At 48.0% G+C, this 23,369-nt stretch overlaps 1 long non-coding RNA gene across 1 annotated transcript in view; it reads right to left on the bottom strand.

Annotated features, from left to right (window-relative positions):
* The window catches only part of LOC144774086 (uncharacterized), a 68,156-nt gene extending 45,650 nt beyond the window's left edge, over nucleotides 1-22,506 (bottom strand). Inside the window, exons 1-3 of the long non-coding RNA XR_013600093.1 lie at nucleotides 22,373-22,506; nucleotides 13,857-14,045; nucleotides 11,803-11,998 (exon numbers count right to left, since the gene is read on the bottom strand). This is a non-coding gene — a long non-coding RNA (uncharacterized LOC144774086). The remainder of the gene's footprint in view (nucleotides 1-11,802; nucleotides 11,999-13,856; nucleotides 14,046-22,372) is intronic.
* Nucleotides 22,507-23,369: the final 863 nt, after the last annotated feature.

Raw genomic sequence — 23,369 nt, 5'->3', positions numbered from 1 at the left:
GAATAGGGCTGTGCTCTGCCCCCACAATGCTGGCTCCACCTCCTGCGGAGCGTCTGATGTCCCTGCCCTGCACCCTGAAAGAAGAAGGCAGCTTCCTGTAAACAGAGTGCTCCAAAACTGAGCTGAACCAGGCTCAGGCCCCCTAGCCTGCAAAGACAAAAGAAACTGACTATAAATGTAGGAGCCCTGCTCCTAAGAAATTAGATCCTGTTTTACCACAACGAACCTCTGCCCAACTAGAAGGACCAAGAAGAAGCTGAAGGACTGGCCTGCAGTGGTGCCTTGCTGAGGAAGGAGAGGAAAAGACCAAAGAGGACTTTGTTTTATTGTGCTTAAACTTATCTCCAAGGGCTTGGTCTGAGCGTGCCCCCTGAACTGAACCCCAGGACCAGTGGGTTCATTGTGTCTTCGCTCGTCTTCAATTGAGCCGTGTGCTTCCTTCCCCCCGGAGCTCTATAGGAGTTCGCCACAGACTCGGGGTCCGCAACGTTCTGATTTCCCCGCATCATTGTTTTTAACCCGAACGAGTCGTACGGCCACCCTGCGACGCGTACTCCACCCTGAAGCCTTTCAAACCGTACGCTCCACCTCGCAAGGCGCGTAAGCTCCGATAGGCATGCCTGCCTCGTCCAGCACAGAGTACGCTAGCGCGCTGCGCAGCGCCCAGTCATCCACGAACTGTGTCACAAGGTCAGGGCCTGCTTGAGGAAAGGGGGAGATCATGTTTCTACCATTGAACTTGGCTGAATCAGTACTATTCAAGAACTTAAGAGACATTCTTCCCCATACTAGAGAGTGATTGCCTCTTTTTAGATCTGGTGGCCTAAGTTGTTTAATGTTATATGGTCTTGTGATAATTCTTTTTTAGATAAAGCTACGTATTTTTGATACAACTTCTACGCCTGGTGTCCATTCGTGGGGGGTCATTGTATTTACTGTATGTGGTCGTAAATGCTTAACTGACTTAGCGCCCTGAAGATTAGCCTTGACTGCTCGCGCCACACAACCTAGAGGGTGAGCAGGGGTTATTCTGAAGGGGTAGCCCTGACTAGAGGAGAGGGTCCCTGCTTGTCACAAGTGCAAGCCTGTGCCAACCAGTGACCCCCAAATCTAACATACTAGATGGGGAATTCTCATTTTTTATAATTCGGTGGCCTGTCCGCATGAGGAGTGTAACATCACCAATTTGGGAGGATTCTTAAAAAATTCCATGGGCCCTGGATTTTATAACCTCTGGTTTCTGGCGATTTTAATACACACCCTTGTGGTAATCCTTTAACATCTTGCATCTTGGAGATGGGCTGCCCCCGTACAACGGGTTTTCATTTTGAACACCATCCTCAAGGGGAACTGCTGAATAATATGTTGAATGACCTAGATATGGTGGTCGTGATGTCCTTAACTGACCCATCCACCAAGTTCCCTGTGCCAACATTTAAAGGAAACGGAGGAGGATCCTTTATTGATTTTATTCTAATTTCCGCATTGTTGCAATCCTTTTTTAATGGTTTTAATATTTTAGAAAGTGAATTCAGTGACCATAACCCTGTAACAGTTAATATGTCGGGCCCTTTAGCGATAAAAATAGGTAAGACCCCCATTAGAGGTACCCTGAAACCGACGGATGGAAAGTGCAGACTAAAGTGGCCCCAAGTATCTCCTGACAGTTTTTACAATAACCTGAAATCATCTTATGCACATGAACTGAAACACATCCGAGAGGTCCACCCCTAATGAGATCCTTAGTGCCTATGAAGCATTAGCGCAAAAAGTGGGGGAATTGTTAAGTGTTCCGGCAGAGGCACTGCTGCACATGGCCCTAGATGGTTTGACTTCCATTGCTCCAAATCAGCTAAGCGGCTGAGGGAAGCTCTGTTGGTCAAACCAAGAAATCAACCTGAGGTCCGTGCATGCCGCATGGAATATAAGTTAGCCCTGGCCAAAAGTAAGGGAGCTCTGAAAGGAAGACGCATGGAAGGAGTTGATTGAATCTAGTACCCTGAGGAACAGCTCGAAGTTTTGGAGCGTTGTGAATGGGCCCCTGTTCGACAAGGAAGGGGGGTGGCATTGCGGCTTAAATCACAGAGGAGGAGTGGGTACTCTATTTTAAAACCATGTTTGATTGCCCGCTCGACCTTAACCGTAGTGATCCCCGGAATAGGAAGGATGCTGTGATCAGTTTTGACAGGAGTGAGATAATGGAAGGGATTCTAGGGCTAACTGTCAACAAAGCCCCAGGCTCAGATGGGATCCCCCTTGATCTATTCAAGTCAGACCCCTTGTTCTGGGCCCCGATTCTAGAGTCTCTATTTAATGCTGCAGCAAAGAATGTGTGCCTCTGTCCTGGGCTTCTTCTACCATAGCTCCATTTTTTAAAAAGGGCAATAGAAATAGTACTTACTGCTATAGACCTATTTCACTTATTGATTCAGTGGTCAAAGTGGTGGGACGGGTTCTTTAAAAAAGATTAACTATTTGGGCAGATGAGAACAGGATCATGTCGGACGCCCAGTATGGCTTCCGGCCGGGGTGCTCCACTGTTGCCCAGTGTCTCAATTTATATATGGTACTGAGCAAATACACTGTTGCGCATTCCGGAAGTATCCACCTTGCTTTCATGGATCTGTTGTCCGCTTTTGACTGTGTTAATAGGACCAAGCTGTGGCAGGCCATGGGGGCAATGGGGGGTGGAAGATAGCATTGTCAATTTTCTTGAGGACCTGCACTCATCGACCAAAGCTAATGTCAGGTTCTCGCAGGATCTGCAGGTTACAAGGGACATCGAGATCAAGAAAGGAGTCCGGCAAGGCTGCATTCTGGCGCCGTTTTTATTTAATTTTTATATCAATGAATTAGAAAGCGTGCTGTTGGCAACTGGAGCAGATTTAGCATTAGATTGGCAGTATGATAAGATGGCCGCTGGATGGCCGCTGGAGAAGGAGCACCTCCAGAGGCGCTCCTGGGGTAAGGGATCGCAAACTGCGTAAATCCCTGGCAAACCCCCCCATCGAGCCTAACAATCCATCGGGGCTATCTTTAAAGACTATTTGGAGAGATTTTTTTCTTACCTGAAGACTTGTGCGGCGAGTCTTGCCCCCTCTCGAACTCTTAGCTCGAGCCGTGGGGATCGCCCGCTACTTGCCGGGGGCTCCGCTGCTGCCTCGTCTGGTTCTTCGCCTCCTGGAGCCTGCCGCCGGCCTGAAACGGAGTGACCGCCAGCGCTTTCTGCGCCCGTCGAGTCCTGCCTGCGGAAGCCACCACCCCCCCCGCTGAGGTTCCCGAAGTCTCTTCATGTGGACGTCTCGGCAAAACCTTCACAACGGAGTGACCACCAGCGCTTCCTTGCGCGACTAGTCCGCCTGCCGAATTCCAGAGGCGTCCCGCCGGAGATCTCGACACGAGGATCAAGGTAAGGGTGGCCCCCTGCCCCACCTCCCGCTCCCGAAAGACTGCCGTTTCTCCAGACTTCCACTGCGGCGGCCCGCATGACCCTCCCACCTCTCCCGTGGCCACCACCAGGTCGAGGTGCAACTCACTCGTACCAGCCCGCCACCCTCTCTCCTTCACTGCACCACCACCGAGCCTAAGAGTGCTCTCAGATCCGTTGGCATCTCCGCTCAGCGCTCACTCCTGGGAGCAGCCGACAAACATATTTCGGTTTGTTTTCACCCTGACACTTCGTGTACGTTTTTCGTGTCTACTGGCTCAAAAGACCAATGGCTTAAACAAAGAAGTCAATCTTATTGGTTTGTCGGCTTCACACTATCTTCAGCCAAGTGTAAATTGGGAATGATCATCTTTTGCCCGACTTTCACCATGTTGCTGGCTTTCTTCTTGTAAGCACAACTTTAAGTCAATATGGCTTCCCCCTAATCAGTGCCCATAGAAAGAGGACGGCACCGATTAGGCAACCCCCTCCTCAGAAAGAAACCTGCACAAATTCTGACTGCAGCTACAGCAACCGAAACTAAAAGAGGACTGCCTTTTTTTTCACCTTCTCACTGCAACTGAAAGAGGACTACTCCTTTCTCTACCTCTGTGGTGGCCATCTTGCAGTGGCACTAACCCAACTTACAGCCTCATACGACGACAGTCATCCTCACCTCTCCCTACCCACCACAACAGAAAAAAATTACCGCTATCTACCTCTCCCTAATCTGAAAGTGGTCTCATCACTCTTATCTAATCATTAAGACTATTCTTAACACATAAATATTGTTTAACGATGACCCCTATGTCGGATGCCCACTGATCCAGTTTTCGCTTGTGCATACCCATCCCTGGCCATCATGGTTGGCCCTGCTTTAACCGCCTACGGCCCTAACGCCTTCACACTGGTCTACCCTCCAAACATCCCCAAAAATGCCTTAAAGCCTTAAAACACCGCACCCTGAAAAACCATCCAGAGACACTGATTGCGGACCTACGTCTCTGTGCGGACTTAGGCACTGTCACCAATGACTTGGTTTTTTACTCCAGAAGAATCCCTGCTTGGCTTAACACCTTCTCACTTTTCCTTAATGTCCACTCTTCCAGGACCATTCCTTATGGCACTAAGCTCACAATAGCGCCTTCAACGACTTTTCGTGCTGACCTCACCATCACCCTCTACAAAAGCGGCATTGTACTGGCCCACGCCTCACCTAAAAACTTTGACAAATTCTCAGAGCTTTTCACTACTCTCCGAAACCATGTGCAAGACACAGGGTCGCCGACCAACACCCGGCCAAACCGTACACCTTCCCCCTTGCCCTATCCAGATCACCCGAAACCCATCATTACGCCTACAATCTTCCCTAACGCCATGGACCTGAGTCCACCCCTCCACTCGAGTCCACCCCCAGACGCTTCCCACCCTGAATCCACGGCCCCCATCACACTGCACCTTAACCCCATCAGGCCGCCTTCTACTACACCGAGCGAACCCAACACTGAACCTTTGACCCCCTCCCCCCGTCCTCCCCCTTCGATATCCAAGACTACTACCTCTACATCACCAATGACCTGGCCTACAGCAGGTGAAACCCGCCCCGCTAACACTCAAGCCACTCCCTCTATGAACCAACACACTATCCATCCTAGCCACCAAGCCCCGCACCCCTCAATGACTCCCACAGCACCACACACAATCCATCCTAGCCACACAGCCCCACACCCCTCAACGACTCCTACGGTATCAACTCAGGGCAACACCTCTAACACTCAAGCCACCTCTCCTACGACTCCCAGTTCAGTCCACCCGGGCCCTCCTACACCCCACTCCGCAGACATTTCTTCCATACACTCCAGAGCGTCCATAATAATTTAGAACATCCATTCCTCCTTCCTCGATCTTACAAAACTCCCCCACCTCGCTGAACTCTCCTTCGCAAAGCTCATGCCCCAGACTGCCTCCCTTCTTATTCCAGAGCTCCCAAAACGACCACTACCGACAACCTCTAGACATCGGCGCCCTCACATGCTCACTAGCTACTTGTCCGAGGAGGAAACTCTTGACCTTGCCCTCTCCTACAACCCCTCCCCCACCACAACTAATCCACTAGATCTCACCGAAAAAGAAATCCAGGACCTCCTTCTGGACCTTAACACAGCCCCTACTTCCACCTGTCTACCTGTTGTGAGTGACGTGAGTGTCGCACACCCCATCCACACGGTAGACATCGACCCACACAGACCAGCCCCCCTAGCAACAGAAGAATGCTCAGAAGTAACCTCACGCCAGTGCCCTTGGCCGTTCCGACCCTTGCCACCACCCCTCTCCCTGCCCTGACAGGCCTCTTAATCAACTGTTGCTCGGCAGTGAAGCATGCGACTGATGTCGCCGCACTCATCCTGAACAACAACACCGACATAGCCATTCTTACAGAATCATGGCTTAATGATTCCTCATCCCCATGCCTCGACCTCTTAATCCCCCTAACTTCAACATTGTCAGGCTCGACAGACCACACAACAAAAAAGGAGGCGGAATTGCCTGCATCCATCGCGCTAACCTCCTTGTCACTGAGCTTGCAACGAATACTACTGACTCCTGCGAATATCTAGCCCTCTCAGTCTTCAGTTTTTTTAAGACACAAGGGGGACCCAACGGATAGCTAAGTACCATGGGTATAACAGCGTTATAATGAACAAAGGTCCTTAGCTTATTTGAGAATCAAAAACAATACAGTATAGGAACACAATGGAAAGCTATACGATTTAAGGTTTCCAAACCCAGCCGGGAAAGGAGTTTATTTTTAAGAAACAATGTCCAATCTTTCAATACAAACGAAATAACAAGACACAAGCCTGTGCCGAAAAGGCATTGCAACCGGCATTGACCGAGCAGCCACAGGAGAGACGAGTCTTCACCTAGACTTTCGTCTGAACGCTACATTGTTGGCAACCCTCGTGTACGGCCATTGTTGCCTACACTTCAAAATCTGTACCCCGCTCTCACGTTGAGCGTAGTAAGTGCTGCCATCGGATGCAGTTGGAAACGAACTACGAATTGTACCTGTAATTCTCTAACTAACAATTCGTCTGGACCCCCTAAAAAGACCTCCACGACATCTAACTACGTGCACGACCGCTTCGGCCAAAATCTTGAAGTGAAGTACACCTCCCATGTGAGGCTTCTTACCTTGATTTACTGAGGCTTTTTCTCATTCAGGCATGCTTTGTTCATTATAAAAGTCCTGATGATGATCCCATGTATTTAGTTGAGCAATAGGGATCGAAACGTCGACACCCATGAGTGGGTTTACACTTATAATATTGTCAAATGAGATTGTGTATACTCCACTCCAGGCGACACTGTTAGTGATATTTGACTTATTTACAGTGCCCTGTCCTTGCTCTCTTCCTTTGCCTGAAAGACACCCCTTTCACCCTAATCCTATCCTTCCTTTTCCTCTTTTTGGTACGGCACAGGCTTGTGTCTTGTTATTTCGTTTGTATTGAAAGATTGGACATTGTTTCTTAAAAATAAACTCCTTTCCCGGCTGGGTTTGGAAACCTTAAATCGTATAGCTTTCCATTGTGTTCCTATACTGTATTGTTTTTGATTCTCAAATAAGCTAAGGACCTTTGTTCATTATAACGCATCTCAGTCTTCAGTAGCACCATCCACACATGTAACCTACACATCTTTTATCACCCCCCAGGCACAAACAAACTTTTTACTGACTACCTCATGGAAGTTATTACGGCTAAGAACTCCCCTAACTCCAAGGACATCTTCCTCGGCGACTTCAACTTGCACTGGAATGATCTTAAAGATCCCCATGTCAACGCCATTAAAGACCTCCTGGCCGATCTAGCCTTGACCCAAGCTTGCCCTCTCCCAACCCACTCGAAAGGAGCCACTCTTGACTGGATCATCTCCAAGGATACCACCGTCAAGCTCACCTCGAAAACAGCCCTGCGACTGGTCTGACCACCATACCATCACCTTTCTGTTACCCAGCACACGCAAGACAAAGACACCACAACAGGTACTCCCAAAGCGCTGGGTCAGAGACACCAAAAACCTAGACATCAACATGCTTGAGATCCGCTGCAAAACAGACCTACCACCCCCCTCCCACATCACCTCGGTCAGTGGCCTTAATGATCACTACTCGACTACCATGTCAAGCATCCTGGATAACCTGGCCCCTCTTAAACTAAAAAGAACTCAAGTCAAAGATAAAAACCCATGGTTCACTGGTTCCCTCAACAACGAGAGAAGATCCCTCCGACAGCATGAAAGAACCTGGAGACAGCACCCCTCAACAGACCACCTAAAACTTCTTCGCCAGGCCAGAAATATCTACAACAAGAACATCGCCAACTCTAAAAAAGAATTCTTCAGAGCGGAACTAGGAAACGCCCAGAATAGACCGCGCAAACTCTTTGAGTTGGTTAAACTTCAATCGAACAAACTATCCAAAACAGTGAAAGAAAACCCCAAGTCTCTCATCTCCTCTGAGGCTTTCTCCTCTTTTTTCACAAACAAAATCAAAACCTTAGATACTGAACTTAAGGCTGCCTCCTCCCCCCCCCTGAACTTTGACCCTTTGCCTCCTCCTTCCTTGCCACCACGACTCTTACCAAAGAATTTAGCTCACTGGTCTGAGTTTGCATCCTATGACGAAATCTCTGTCGTGAAAATCCTGGCCTCCCTGAACCCTAACAACCACTTCAATGACCCGCTCCCTTCAAACTGTCTCGCGACCGTTACCAAATCCATCATCCCTAGCTGGACTGCAATCATTAATGCCTCCCTACGACAGGGCTCAATACCGACCTCGCTGAAAACAGAACAAGTCATACCCATTCTGAAAAAAACATCGCTGGACCCAGCCTCCCCAGACAACTTCAGACCAATTTCAAACATCTCGCTCCTGGCGAAAGTGCTAGAAAAGTGTGTTCAACTACAGCTTAGTCACCACATCAACAAATACCATCTACTGGACGACTGTCAATCAGGTTTCCGACCCGGTCACAGCACCGAAACCACCATGCTCCACATCGTTGATGACGCTCTTCAAGCCCTTGACCAAGACAAAACCTGTCTCCTGATCCTCCTTGATCTTTCATCGGCCTTCGACACGGTCAAACATGCGATGCTACTCGAACGCCTCAAACTCAGGATGGGACTAGATGGCATAGTCCTCGACTGGTTCAAATCCTACCTCCAAAACCGATCTCAGAGTTTTTTAGTCAATGGCGAACTGTCCGCTCCTTCCGATGACTCGGTGGGAGTCCCTCAGGGATCAACATTGTCCCCTACCCTCTTCAATCTCTATCTGGAACCCCTGGCCGAAGTCCTGCGCAATGCAAATATCTCCTTTCATATGTACGCTGATGACACTCAGATCTATATAAAAATCTCATCTCTGGCAGAGATCCTCACCCTGAATGAAACCCTGAAGCTGACTGTCAGAGGGCTCTCCTCCAATCAACTAAAACTTAATGCCAAGAAAACTGAGTTCCTTCTAATCTCCCCACCCAAGAACAACCCTGACATCCAGACATGGATTAAAGCCATCACAGCCTTAAACTGTTCCCCGACCATTGTGAAATCTGCCAAATCTCTGGGAATCACCTTGGATTATAACCTAAACATGCGAGACCACATCAACACAATGGCGAAATCGGCCAGATTCCACCTGAGCTACCTATGGAAATTGAAACCCTTTCTAGACGCTCCGGACCTCAAACTTGCTATTCAATCATTAGTCATCTCTCGACTGGAATACGGTTGCTCCACCCTCTCTGGCATACCTAAGATCTCGCTGGCTCCCTTAAAAGCCTGCCTCAACGCAGCCGCCAGACTACTTACAGGCTTAAAAAAATTCGATCACATCACTCCTCACTTGAAAGCGTTAAACTGGCTCCCCTTCGAGGCGAGGATCCACTTCAAGCTGGCATGCATCACGCACAAGGCCCTTCACTCTAAATCCCCTGCGTATCTTGCTCAGAAGCTTGTGCTATCTGGTGGAAACAGACACTCAAGATCGACCAAGGCCCTCCTACTCCGGCCTGCACGCTTTAGGAAAATAACAACCTACAATAGGGCTTTCACTGGAGCTGCACCAAGAATATGGAACTCCCTCCCTCCTGACATTAGAAAAATCCCTTCCTTTGCTCGCTTCAAAAAAGAGGCCATGTCCTTTCTCATGGGTAAATTCCTTGGCTAAACTCATTCCGTCAGCCACCTGAGAGAATGTTGTCCTATCCTGCGCCATTGTACATCACTGTATTTGACTTTTTGTATTATTTGTATTATATTCATTGTACTTTACTTATCCTTGTTGTATAGCTTCTCACATCCCCCAGGTACAGTACCCTCTGCTACCCTGTCCCACCTTCATCCCTTGACTCTCTGTAAGCCCTCCTTTGTACCTAGTTTTTATCGTTTATCGTGTGATATGTCCCTGTATTATTCTACTGTATCTGTAAAGCGCTCTGATACCCTCACGGGTCATGTTCGTGCTCTATAAAACCTTAAAATAAATAAAATAAAATTTACCCTATGTAGGACGGCGGGGCATTCCTGTCTTGCTCTACGCGGAGGACGGCATCCTAATATCCAGAACTGAACTGGGTTTACAAACCCTTTTAACTGCTTTCCTGGGATTTATGACAGAATGGGATTTGACTAATAATAATTTGAAGTCCTATATCATGAAAGTAGGGAAACACACAAAAAGGAGTTTCCAGTTTAGATCCGGCAATGCTAAAATTCCCAGCACAAGTGTTTTCTCTTATTTAGGGGTCTTATTCGACGATCAACTAAAATGGGGCCCCCTAATTCAGAGAAAAAAAGGAGATCTGGCCCGGGTTAATGCAGCAATTTTTAGCTTTGCCTCTAAAGTGGGGAAGAAACTGACAGGAGCCATGCTACAAGTTTACCAAGCGCAAAGCTTAGCCATAGCAACCTACGGTAGTGAGATCTGGGGACACTCGGTAACAGAACCCCTCCAGGTAGTGCAAAACGGGTTTCTTAAAAAGATTATGTGTCCCACAAGAAACCTCGAACATGGCAGTACATGAGGAACTGGGGGGGTCTCTTACCTAAGTGACACTCTTGCTCTGCGCCCCCTGACCTTTTGGTTAAAGTGTTGGCTAAATGATGATCTAATCCTCACCAAAGTGATCCTAAAAGAATGCCTGTCCCTAGACAATATGGCTCGTATCCCCTGGCTTAACTATATCAAAAGAGGGTTTGAACGAATTGGGCGGGGCGTTTTATTCTTTAAGCCAGATGTTATTGAAAAAATTATGTGGAATTAATTAAGACAGCCTTTTTGAACGAAAGGCTATTAGATCGGGAGGCAGAAGAGGTACGGAAACCGAGTGTTCGGGCAAACCTTCCTCTAAAATCAACGCCTCTGTCAGAACCATATCTTATGGGCTCCCTGACGACACATGAAAAATTCCTTCTAACAAGGTTCCGGATGAATCTTTTCCATTTCCTGTTGGCAAGACCCAAGGGGGCTTCAAGAGGCCAAGTGCTTGCTCCCTGCGGCTGCGACGGAAAGTCTCCTCAGGATTTGCTGCACTTTATGTTTTTTTGTAGACTGTATGCAGTCCCCAGGAGGCATATTTTAGTTCCTATTTTAAAGAAATAGAATTTTAATCAAGTCAGACCAGCACTTATGAATCTCCAATTGTTGAATGATGACTATAATTTTTATTGTAGGGTTTTTAAAAGCATCACTGAAATCTAGGCACTTTATGGACATGTAGAGGCTATTCACTTGGGGGCATATGTAGGTAAACTATTTTTTGCGATTCCGAAAATGCGATTTTCTGAAAATCCCATTTTCGGAATCGCAAAACGCGATGTAGGTAAAAAAAATCGCCAAAAATAGCGATTACCAAAAGTTTGCAGAATTAAAAAGCGATTACTCAAATAGTGATTCCTTAATAGCGAAATCGCTAATAAGGAATCACAAAAACGGAAAATTGCACTTCAGGTGCAGAATGATGACATCACAACCAGGAAGTGTGACTGCCCAGGCTGCCCCTGATTGCCAGCACCTCTGTCTGACTTATTTGCTACCTGAGAGACTGTCAGGAGGGAGTGTGCTTTTGACTCTGCATTTTCAAGAAGCTGAAATGGATTCTCAGGGGGGTGAGAAGCAGCCAGAGGAACACAGCAGAAAAAGGAAACAAAAGTTCTCTGAGATGGAGCTTGAGGTGCTAACAGAAGAGGTTGTGAGGCAACATGACCTCCTTTTTGGGAAGAGTCCACTCCGTGTTCCAGAGGCAAGGAAGAGGAGAATCTGGAATGACATACAAGAGAAAGTTAACGCGATTGGCGTAACTCACCCCTCAATTGATGATTTACGCAAGCGGTGGTTTGACATGAGGCAAAGATCCAAGGAGACGGTTGCCACCAGATTAGCAGAGGCAAAAGCGACTGGAGGTGGGACCTCAACTGCACCAGAGCCGACCCCCCTGGAGGAGTTGGTGGAGGGCACTCTTATGCCCGAGTCTGTGAATGGCGTGGCTGATCTGGACAGCTCTGAAAATACAGACACCAGACAAGGTAAGATGCATGCCAATATCCCCAAAACATACCCAACTCACTCACAGTCCCAAACACCCATGTCTGAGTAGAAACCCAGTATATGTCTACAAGCTCACCTAGAATTGCATTATGGGAAATGTAGTCCCATGCACTGATACTTGGTTCTGTGACACATACAAAGGGTACATAGGGAAAAGTAATACTTGCAATGTGCAAAACAGACAAGTAGTAGTCATGTGATTAGTTGTATAACAATCTTTAATCTTTAATGCAGAAAAAAACAATACACACAACTAATGTGTGAAGGCAAAACAATATCCCAATGGGTAGAATTCAAAAGACAGAGTTTGTTGCATGCACAGGGCATTACACAGAACAGAGAAAAGGAGACACTAATTCAAGTGATTTTGAAGTCAAAATTAATTTTTTTGTATTTGTAGTATTCAAAGAAAGGAGGAAGGGGAAAAAATTACATGTGAGAGCAATTCTGTACAGCACAAGGTTCGACAATTCATATGACAACCGACAACACTTCGTGCTCAGTATATACAAGTGATATGTGGCAACGCAAGTGTTAGACGCACCTCGCCGGATCCACCGGACCGGTTCGAGATTTCTCTGTTCTGTGTAATGCCCTGTGCATGCAACAAAATGTGTCTTTTGAATTCTACCCATTGGGATATTGTTTTGCCTTTATAACTTTGAACCCCAATCCCGATTGGTTTATGGGTCACACTCCTGTTTCTCTTACAACACAACTAATGTGTGCATTTAATTTTACAGCACCACCAACAACACAGGATTACAGTGGCTGAAGGGGTGGAGACAGCTACAAATGTGGATGCGGCAGGGCAGGAGGAGCAGGGTGCATCAAGAGAAACACAACCAGCGCCAAGCAAACGGCGCAAAATCGTTGCACCACTGCCACTGATGGCGTTCGAGTCAACAGATATCGATGAGGAGTCACAGACAGGTCCAAGCCAAGTCCCAAGGCAGAACACACCACAGTCCAATGCACAAACAGCAAACGGCAGTGGTGCATGACGCAGGGCACGGGCCACGACCAGCAATTCCTCCGAAAGAAACAGACACAGTGTTTGCAGGCCTGGAGGGCAGCATGTTAAGAGCACAGCGCCTGCAAGGCAAAGGCATTATGTCTATACAGCTTCAACTAGGCACACACAACCTTCACATGGCAGAGTTGTGGCTAGGTGTGAATACCATGTCTGGAGCTATGGAGGCTCTTTGTAGGGAGAATAGGAGAGACAGGCTGGCCAGGCGCAGGGAACAACACCGCCTAAATACCCGGCTGGACCTCTTCACTAAGGCTGTGAACCGCCAATCCACCGCCATCTCCCTGCTAGCTAGGAGATGCGTTAGCATGCAACACGAAATGGCACACTGCTGCCAGGATGTGGGTAGGGGCCTGGTGCAGGTCACGCATGCGGTTGACCAAATGCGTGTTGTAGCCACCGGTGGCATTGGGACACTGGGCAGCTTGGACACAGATGGCCAGTGAAGCAGGAGCACCCCAACCAATTCCTACTGAAAGACGCCGGAGTGGGCGTCAGGGCAGAGCAGGGAAAAACAGCAGTGAGGCCAGTGCGCAACCCGAACGAGGAGCAATAGGGCGTGAGCGCAAGAGATGAAGGGGCAGCATGCACTTATGGCAATTTGTGAGGCAACACATGCCATATGGACTAAGTGACTCTGAACAATGATAGCACTGTGACATCAACATGTGCAATCAACATCATTACAGTCACGCTGTGTGAAATTAGTAATCCTGCTGTTAAGGGAATAAACATATTTTTGGAGCATCATCGTTTGGCATTGTGTCCTCATTTCTCACCTAGAAGTAGTTCTGTGTGATGTCGTGTAGTGCACATGGATGTCCTCCTCGGTCCGCTGGAAAAGAGTGATGCGTGCTCTGCAGATCTTCTCCTGGCGTCTCCTTCTCTGTTCAGTCTCTCGGATTCACAGCCTCCTGGCTATCACATACAGGTCAGTCATTATGAAAAGGCCCAGTGGCATTGTGAACCTGTTTAAATAGGTTGCACCTGGTTACCACCTGGTCAGAGTTGGTGGTATTAGAGAAGTGCAAAATTGTGAATTTTGTGAAATCGCTAATAGCAAATTTTTGCTACATCTCAAATTGCGAATTCGCAATTTGCGTAAACAATATTAGCGATTTTCGCAAATACTGAAATGCACCTTGCGAACTCGCAATTTGATTTGCAGACTCCTTGCCACACAAAATTGCTAAGCGCTAAGTTTGCGATTCGCATTTTTGCAAAGCGAAATACTTACCTACATCGGAACACTCACTTTTGCGATCGCATACACCCGTGATCCCAAAACACCTACCTACATATGCCCCTTGGACATGTTTACAGACAATTTACTGTGTGGAAATGGAGTTTGTTTCTTTTTTTTATATTATGTCAATAATTAACTGTTTTTTTATGTATGCATTTGTGTAACTTTTATAGTATTGTAAACAAAAACCGAATAAAGTTTATTGACTGACTGACAGAAAAGAATACTTAGGCATCACCCTTGCAGCTAACTCACAGAGAGAATTGTATAATATCGTTAAGGAATTCACCAACCCTCCCTTCTGTCAACCTCCGCTGCCCGATTACCAGGAGTGGGTGAATTCGCTCTCCACTTTTTTCATTGAAAAGATCAATGATATTCACCAAACATTTCCACAACCATCTGACATTATACTTAGCGGGAGTAATCCTGACCCCGTATCTCTTTATACTGCCCCCCTCACTAACTTCCACACAGTCACCGAGGAAGAAGTATTGCTAGCCCTTAACCAAATAAAATCAGGTTCCCCCACAGATTCAGCCTCAGCTCAAGTTTTATCCAAAATTGGCCCAGTATTCCTCCCCCAACTTACTGTTTTATTCAACCACTCCCTGTCACAGTCTATAGTCCCTACCCTTTGGAAAGAGGCCATTATTGGACCCATTTTGAAGAAACCCTCTGCTGATCCCAAGCAACTATCCAATTATAGGCCAATATCTCTCTTACCACTCTTCGGCAAAATTCTAGAATCCATGGTTAATGGCCAACTTACCCAACACATGGAAAACAATAAACAGCTGGACCCTTCCCAATCAGGATTCAGGGCCTTCCACAGCACCGAAACCGCCCTGCTTGAAATAGTCGATAATATCAGACTTTCCCTGGATGACAGGCAATCAGCTATAGTGGTTTTGCTTGACTTGTCGGCTGCCTTCGACACCGTTTCGCACAGCATCCTCCTTGACCGCCTGTATGCATCTGGTGTCGAAGGAGCAGCCCTTAACTGGTTCAGGAGCTATTTGGCAGATCGTTCATCTAAAGTGCAAGTAGGTGACTTCTCCTCAGAAAGCCAAATCATTAATATACGTGTCCCCCCTGGCCAAACTCATAAAGTCTTTTGGGTTTCAAACAGTGTCATACGAAGATGATACTCAGCTGCTAATCACCATGGGATCAGACGTCACCGAACCCAAAAAACGCTTTAAACTCTGTATGATAGCTATAAACAATTGGATGACAAACAACCACCTTCTCCTAAATGCTAACAAAACAGAGATCCTGCTTTTTGGGGATGCAGACAAACTATGGAATAGCGATTGGTGGCCCCCCATGTTAGGTCCTTGTCCTCACCTACGACAGCTGCACGTAATCTAGGCATAATTCTGGACACGAAACTATCTATGTTAAATCAAACTAACAATCTGGTCCGCATCTGTTACGGACTCATGGCAGTCTCAGAAAAATATTGAAATGGATCCCCCTATCCTCCAGGATGCCCCTCGTGCAGGGACTGATTATTAGCCGTCTGGACTACGGCAACTCTTTACTTGCTTCCATGAATCTAGGACTCCTGGCTAAGCTCCAGGTCGTGCAAAATACGGCGGCCAGGCTGGTCCTCAACTTGCCCTTGCGCTCCCCATCCGGACCTAGTCGGAAGACCCTACACTGGCTCCCAATCAAAAAAAGAATCTATTTTAAATTGTGTTGCCTGGTGCATAAAACACTCAATAATAAAGGACCCCTTTACCTAACTAAAAAACTCACTATATACCAACAGGCTAGATCCCTCAGGTCCAACAGCAAATTTCTTCTGACAGTGCCGAAGATCCGAACCGCCAGAAATGGGGGTAGATCTTTCTCTCCGGTGGCCCCAGTAACCTGGAACACCTTGCCTTTACCCCTCCGTCTGGAGACTGACCATAAGAAGTTCCGTAAACTACTCAAAACCTGGTTGTTTAGCTCAGTCCCGTAAATCAAAAGCCGTTTCTGTCCTGTCCTACCTTGAACACTAGCTAGCGCTATGAGACCTTATGGTGATATATGCACTCTACAAATACCAAATACAAATACAAATAGAGTAATCACAGAATATGAAAATTGTTTTTTTAACAACTTTTGTTTTTGGGGAAGAGACAGCACTAGTCTGTCTCCTTACCACTTTCTGGACTCCGCTCACTGCAATCTGGGGCACAGGTAGGTTGCAACTCACAAGATGGAGGAGAATGATTTGGAGTTCACCCAGCAAAGCCTTAAGGGCCCTGGGCAGGTGTGAGGGGAGGGCTCAGAGATGTCTGGTTGCTGAATAGCCAATGGTCTGCTGGCCTGGGGGTAGGGGCTAGGGAGCTGCTTCTCCAGTTCAGAATATCCTAGGAGACAGACACGCTCAATCCACACTATGGACTTCTGAAGAAAAGGCCTCACTAACTTGAAATCTAGCAATCATGTTTGAATAAAACTTTACTGCCAGCCAAAAAACAAAGTGCACAGTCCCTAGTAAACACAGTTGAAACAGCTCACAGAAGCACTCTCTGATGTAGAATATCCTGTTGCTGGGGGAGGCAGGGGGCTGGTTTCACTGGCTTGTGACCACAAAATGGTGGCTGGGGGTGCACTGTTTTAACATACAGGTCTTAGCACAGAGCAAAGGAGAAATTTGGAGGGAAAACTGAATTGTCACCAGGAATGAGAGAGATAAACTACAGCGGTTGGACTGCAAATCACACAATTCAACATGTTAAATCATGGGCAGGGAAAACCACAAGTTTAAAACACAAAACAGGTGATAAAATATGCAATCACAGGCAGGTTAAAACTACAATTTTAAACTATAACAACCACAGGCAAAGACAGTAATCACAGAAAGGGAAAATCGTTTTTTAACAACTTTTGTTTTGGGGAAGAGACAGCACTAGTCTGTCTCCTTACCACTTCCTGGACTCTGCTCACTGCAATCTGGTGCTGCGGTGTGCCATGGGGATCAGCCACATGTTCCAGGGTCACTGTAGGTGTGCAGTGTGCTACACATGATTGTGCATGCGTGCCATTGTGCCCACCTCCCCCCATCCCCCCAGTCACAGGTCGTTACTCACCCTATTGATGTTGTGTCAGGTAATATAGAGCTGTGTCCGGACTCCCAACTCCGTGCACCGTCTCCACACTGATTATTATTTATTTATTATTATTATTATTATTTTTGGGATTTGTAAAGCGCGTAGCTGCCTCAGCAATGAGGCGTCCCAGCGCTACCAGAAACCCCAAAAGACCCGGGCCGATCAGTAAACGACAGCAGATTAGACTACTTACAGGGAAAGAGCCAGGTCTTTAAGGCTTTACGAAATGCCAAATGATTCGGCATTACTCTCATAGTGAGAGGGAGTGTATTTGAAAGTTTCGTGGCCAAATAACCGAAGGAACGACCACCGGCCCTAGCTCTCGAGACGCGTGGGACACGGACCAAAGCAAGGTCAGCAGATCGAAGCAGGCGACCCGGCACATAGTACTCCAACAAGTGGAATAGCCCTGGAGGGGCCTGTCGTGGCAAAATCTTGTGGGAGTAACAAAGTGCCTTAAACTCAATACGCCGGTCGACTGGCAGCCAATGAAGCCTAGGAAGCACATGGGCAACCAAGTGGTATCGAGGCAGTGCAACCAAAAGCCGAGCCGCGGAATTCTGAGCCCTCTGAAGGCGTTTAATGCTCGCTTTATTGGCACCCAGGTAAAGACAGTTGGCGTAGTCCAATCTGGACATGATGGACGTCTGGCGGATAGTCTGTCGCACCTTAGAGGGAAAGAAACCGAGCAGTGGTCTGAGACCGCGCAATAGCCCAAAGTAGGTCCCCGCGACGGCTTTCGACTGTTTGTCAAATGTCAGGTTACTGTCGAACCACACGCCCAGGTTTTTCACCGCCTCTTTAGGGCGGGGGCGGGCTTGAGACGATCCGGCCAGCACTGCTCAGACCACAGCTCACGGTCCTTGCCAAAGAGAAGAATCTCAGACTTACTGGCGTTCAGCGGTAAGCAGTTAGCCGCCATCCAGTCTGAGATAGCCAAGAGGTCGTCCTTAAACTTACCCAAATTGGTGTTGCACTTCTTCAAGAAAGCAAACACCAATTGGGTATCGTCGGCGTAAGACACCCGGGACAGCCTGCTGCTCTTAGCCACCTCTGCCAAGGGTCTGACATACAGGTTAAACAAAAGAGGACTCAGAACGGAGCCCTGAGGGACTCCCCGCTGCAGGGCCGCTACCCGAGAGTGGTAAGGAAGAACAAGGACCTGAAAGGACCTGTCGTCGAGAAAGGACCGAAACTAGGCCAATGTCACATCTTTCTACCCCACTTCCTTGAGGCGTTTCAGAAGGATATCATGGGAAACAGTATCGAAGGCGGCACTTAGGTCTAGAAGGACTAGTACCGCAGAGTCCCCCACGTCCAGACTGCCCCGGATATTTTCTAACACAGTGAGTAGAGCAGAATCGGTACTGTGCCGCGGCCGAAAACAATGCGGGATTGTGTTAAAAATAGCATTCTGCTCAAGGAACTTGACCAAGATAGAGTTCACCTGCGATTCCACCAACTTGGCCAGAAAGGGGAGCTGGGAAATCGGTCGATAACTGATGACTGCAGCAACCATTTCCTCCAGCTCCTCCTGTGGCGCAGGACTCCCACCTCCAGTCGCCGTGGCTGCCTTCCTGTTGGGAGCGGGTTTCTGCTTGGTTTGGCTTTTCACATCATGACAGCTTCTCTTGACGTCCTCCACTGACCTCCTCGACACTCCGACTGCATTCACGTTGTCCACAATGGACTGGCAGGTTTCCGTTTGTGTTGCCAATGACACAGTGGAGGTAACGAACAGTTGTTGTTAGTGTTCTATCTCCTCTGTGACGAATATCCGGTTTCCTGCGGACTGAACCCCCTCTTCCTCTTCCTCTTCTCCTTGGCCTTCCCTGACCCCGGGGTTCCTTGCTGGTGGTCTGTGGTGCTTGTGGGGTTCACGTTGGCCTCTGCACTCAGTCCGGGTGCATCCATGGTGCTACGTACTTTCTTTTTTTCTCCATTTTTTTTGTTCTACTTTTATGGTGCATTTTCCCGCATGACGTGTGGGAATTGCAGGCCTGTCGCTGGTTATCGCTGATTTTTGTATCACGATTGGCCTTATCGCTACTATTTTCGCATTCGTGATTCGCGTTTTTTCGGCATCGCGTTAATTTTAAAATGGTGATTTGACGTGTTATTGTGAGACTATCGCATGGTACCGCCGCGTTGAGAATACAATGTTAACACAGCATTATTTTCCCACGATAGACTGTGATGTAAAGAGTTGCGTTAAGCTATTTTGGCAATCATTATCAAAAGTTCTTGAGAATATCCCCCAGTGTGTGTCCGCCGGTGTAAGTGCACAAGACGTCCTAGATGTGCAAAGACACTCCTTGCCTTTTTGAGGTGTGCCTCTGTGTTTCAACATCATTGAGCACCAATATCAGCATTAGAAATATGTCCTCATTTCAATACAGACCTCTCTCATGCAAAATCATCTCAGTACATAATTTGTAAATAATTTCTTACAAACACAGTAGCAGTGCTGCAAACCCCTCCATCATGCAGCGCAGCAGAACCCTCAGTCCTGAATCCAGGCTCCCTATGGGCCGCACTACTTGCTGATTGGTAATACCAATCTGTGATATACTGCCTATAAGGGCCGGCATCAGGTCAGTTCGACCGGTGCAGCCGCACTGGGTGCTGACCTGGAGGGGGCACTGTGTTTAGCATAACTTACGATTTAAAAGCACCTGTTTCAGAGTTCCTTGTGCGTCCAGCTTTCAGACAGCAATACAAAAATGTCAAGATAACGCTTGTGTTTAATGTTCCTGCTAGAGAGAGAGGTCGGAATTATGTCTAGTGCCAGTTTTGACTCGCCATAAAGTAGTGCATATTGTTAATATTCCTGCTGCAAAGAACAGATCTGTATTTTATGTAGCTAGCTGAGTTGATAAGTAAAGCCAGTCTTTGCCAGCGCTTTAAAACAAATCCAAAGTATGTGAGAGAGGAGCTATTGAGAGATGAGGGGCAATTTGGCTGGGTGATAGTGAGGGAATCCGAGGAGGTGGTCAAAGGGGCTAAAAAGAGTGTCACTCTAAAACAGGCCCTGCTGCCTATCATTATGCTTTGTAAATTAACTTTACAACCCTTTAGTTGCCTATGCAACAGGAAGGCTTTTAGTCGGTGTAAATTGCATCTGCTCTGTAATTAACCAAAAATTTAGCGGTTTAGGTCTGTAAAAACGGGTTTGAACATTAACATTCATGAATTTCACTGTGTTTTGAAATAACCTCCACTTTGCATATATAAATGGAGTTGTGTCCTGGTGTGCAGGGGCATAGCTATCAATAGTGCAGCAGGGGCAGAGGCATAACGGGCCAGGTGTATCGGGAGTCCTCTCTACTCCAATAAAGGTTCTCCTTCAAAGCAGAATAGAGGCAGGAGGACCTATTTTCGTCGTTTGCACGAGGTTCCTATCAATCCAGCTTCAGGTGGTATGTGCCCAGGTTCTCCTTCATGGACAACCTTTAGTCCTGCTTCAGATTCTACCTTCAGGAAATTCATGTAGCAGAACAGATTCGCATGAAGCATAAAACATAAAATACAAAAATAAAGAATAGTTTTAGTTCCCAAACGAAGAAACTTACCTCACAAAAGAAAACGATTTCTTGAAATGGAGTATTCTGCGTAAACAAGTATAGCTGTGATAGAGGCATACCTTCCTATTCATCTGTAAGGGCAAGGGTTGTGGCTGTTTTATGGCTACTGCGGGTTCTCTCTAGATGGTAATACTGCAAGGCAAGAACTGCAACTGTCAACATATAAAAGGCAAACCAAGGGTGCTCAGCAAAGTGACTGCTTGCTACTTTGATCGGCACAAACTGTGGGTCACGGGTGTAGTGTCCAGCTGGACACGTTCTAGTGTTCAGCAGGAAGGTGTACTCCCAGCCACTCCCTCGAGGGCTGGACACACTGCACCCCCACACCCATCCATCACGGGTGTCACGATTGACGTGGCCCGCCAATAAAAGGGCCCGGGTGCACATGCTCATGGCCAGTTACTGCACCCAATCTCCTGGTGTCCGTCTCAGTCATTCACGTCATGTGGGCTTGAGGCCCGACACCACATTGGGACGAGGCGGGTAGCTAAGCCCGCATGCCCGCTGCTCGGTGTTTCCTCGCTCCTCATGAGGAGGTAATGAGCCACCGCCGTTACAGTGGTGAGGGTCGAGCTCAGCATTGCGGCGCGGCCCTGCCTTGAAGGAGGGAGGCAGGGAGACTGGCTGTCTCCTACACACATCACCCCGGCAAATGGAGGAGTGGACGAGTACCCCCGCAGAGGCCGCCTGAACGCCAAGGAATGCGTGAGTCGCCCCACCATCCTCGGGGTATGGCCGCCGCCACACTCAGGCAATCGCCGCCGCAAGTAAAAAGCCCTGCAATCCTCACTGCGCTACACCCAAGAGCGGACCTGCCACCCCCTGAGCAAAGCACTGCTCCGCCGACTGCACTCCCTGTGTCCCCAGCACAAAAAAGGGAGGCGCCGCTGCAACACCGGTATGCACACCCCCAGCCACTGCCCGCAGCCACAGACAACACGGCATCATCGGCGCAGGGCATGATGAGGCCCGGCCTGCGGATGTAACATAAACAGCCTACAGTTGCCCCACAGCTCGCTGCGGCACAGCCTTTGACAACGGCTGGCACCGAAGGGAGGATGGCGAGTGTCCCCATGCCTCCTACGTTTGCGAGGCACCAGCGACTGCAATGGAGCGAAGCGGTGCTCAATGCACACAGTGTGTGCGGGAGCGAGAAGGCCGTCACCCGCCAGCCTGGTGCACACCCAGCCAGCGAGGAAGAGAACTGAGGCTGCTTTTCACCCGGTGTGAAACCTGCACCTGTGTGAGCTGGGACGCGGAGAAAAAAATTGCCGCTCGACCAGTGCTCAAGGCACCTCCGTCACTGCCAGCAAGCCGCCCAGCCCATGTGCACCGCCCCTACTGTGCCCCCCTACCTTCCTCCAGCAATCAACATGGTCCGAAGGTAGGCGCTGCCATGGGTTCTGCTTGCTAGCAAGCGTCTAGGCCCAGCGCCGGATGCCACCACCGAACATCCTCAAGCTCCAGCAGCTGATGTAGAGAAGTGTGGCAACCCAGCGGTCTTCAGGAGTTACCCGCAAGCGAAATCCAGCCGGCAGCTCCAGCCCATGTAGCCTGCTTTCGAGAGGGGGAACTGCAGCCATGCACGGAACGAGTTCCGGCCGCACCATCTAGTGGTCGACGGTAGCACAGCACCACGAGTCCCGGGCTTTAGCTACTGCCCCAGTGTTGTCCATAGCTGCAGAAAGACTGCAACCAAGAAGAAGAAAAGTGAAAGTAATCTTATCCCGAGGCAGCCCAACGAACTTCACCGGCCCTGCTCACATGGCCTGCAAGGACCGCAGTCAACAGCTCCACCTAGCTGCCCTCTTCACAACACCAACAAGAGAACAACACAACTGCCAATACTGGACGTCACTTTCTAATATTTATGCTGACCTTTATGAGCAAAAAATACGGTCCGTTTTTTTGTTTCCGTCACTAGTTTATTGTTTAATTTTTTCACTAGTGGAACATTATTTCTTCATAAACAAATAATCAACTTTTTGTGCATGTACAAATATACAACATTACAATTCACTACAGCAAAATTTCGATATACAATACAATTACAGATTCACAGCACATCCAACTCACATTCTGGCCAATCCATTCATCCTTCCCTCATCCAACAAAACAAACACTTTGGTCCTATTGTCAACAATAGATATCTGTCCATATAGATGGTTTTGCATTTCTTAATTAACGGTTTTATTTAGTCAGAAAAATCATTTGGAAGCAAGGCCCTGATATCCAAACAGAATTCTCTCTGTATTCCGATTGACAATAGGCACCAAACCAGGTCGACGCGTTTCGAACCCCCAATTGCGGGGTTCTCCCCAGGACCAACAGTCTCTTATTAGTGTGGAACGC

The sequence above is a fragment of the Lissotriton helveticus genome, chromosome 1_1 (genome assembly GCF_964261635.1).
Source record: "Lissotriton helveticus chromosome 1_1, aLisHel1.1, whole genome shotgun sequence".
NCBI lineage: Eukaryota > Metazoa > Chordata > Amphibia > Caudata > Salamandridae > Lissotriton > Lissotriton helveticus.
This window is presented reverse-complemented; position numbering and strand designations above follow the sequence as displayed.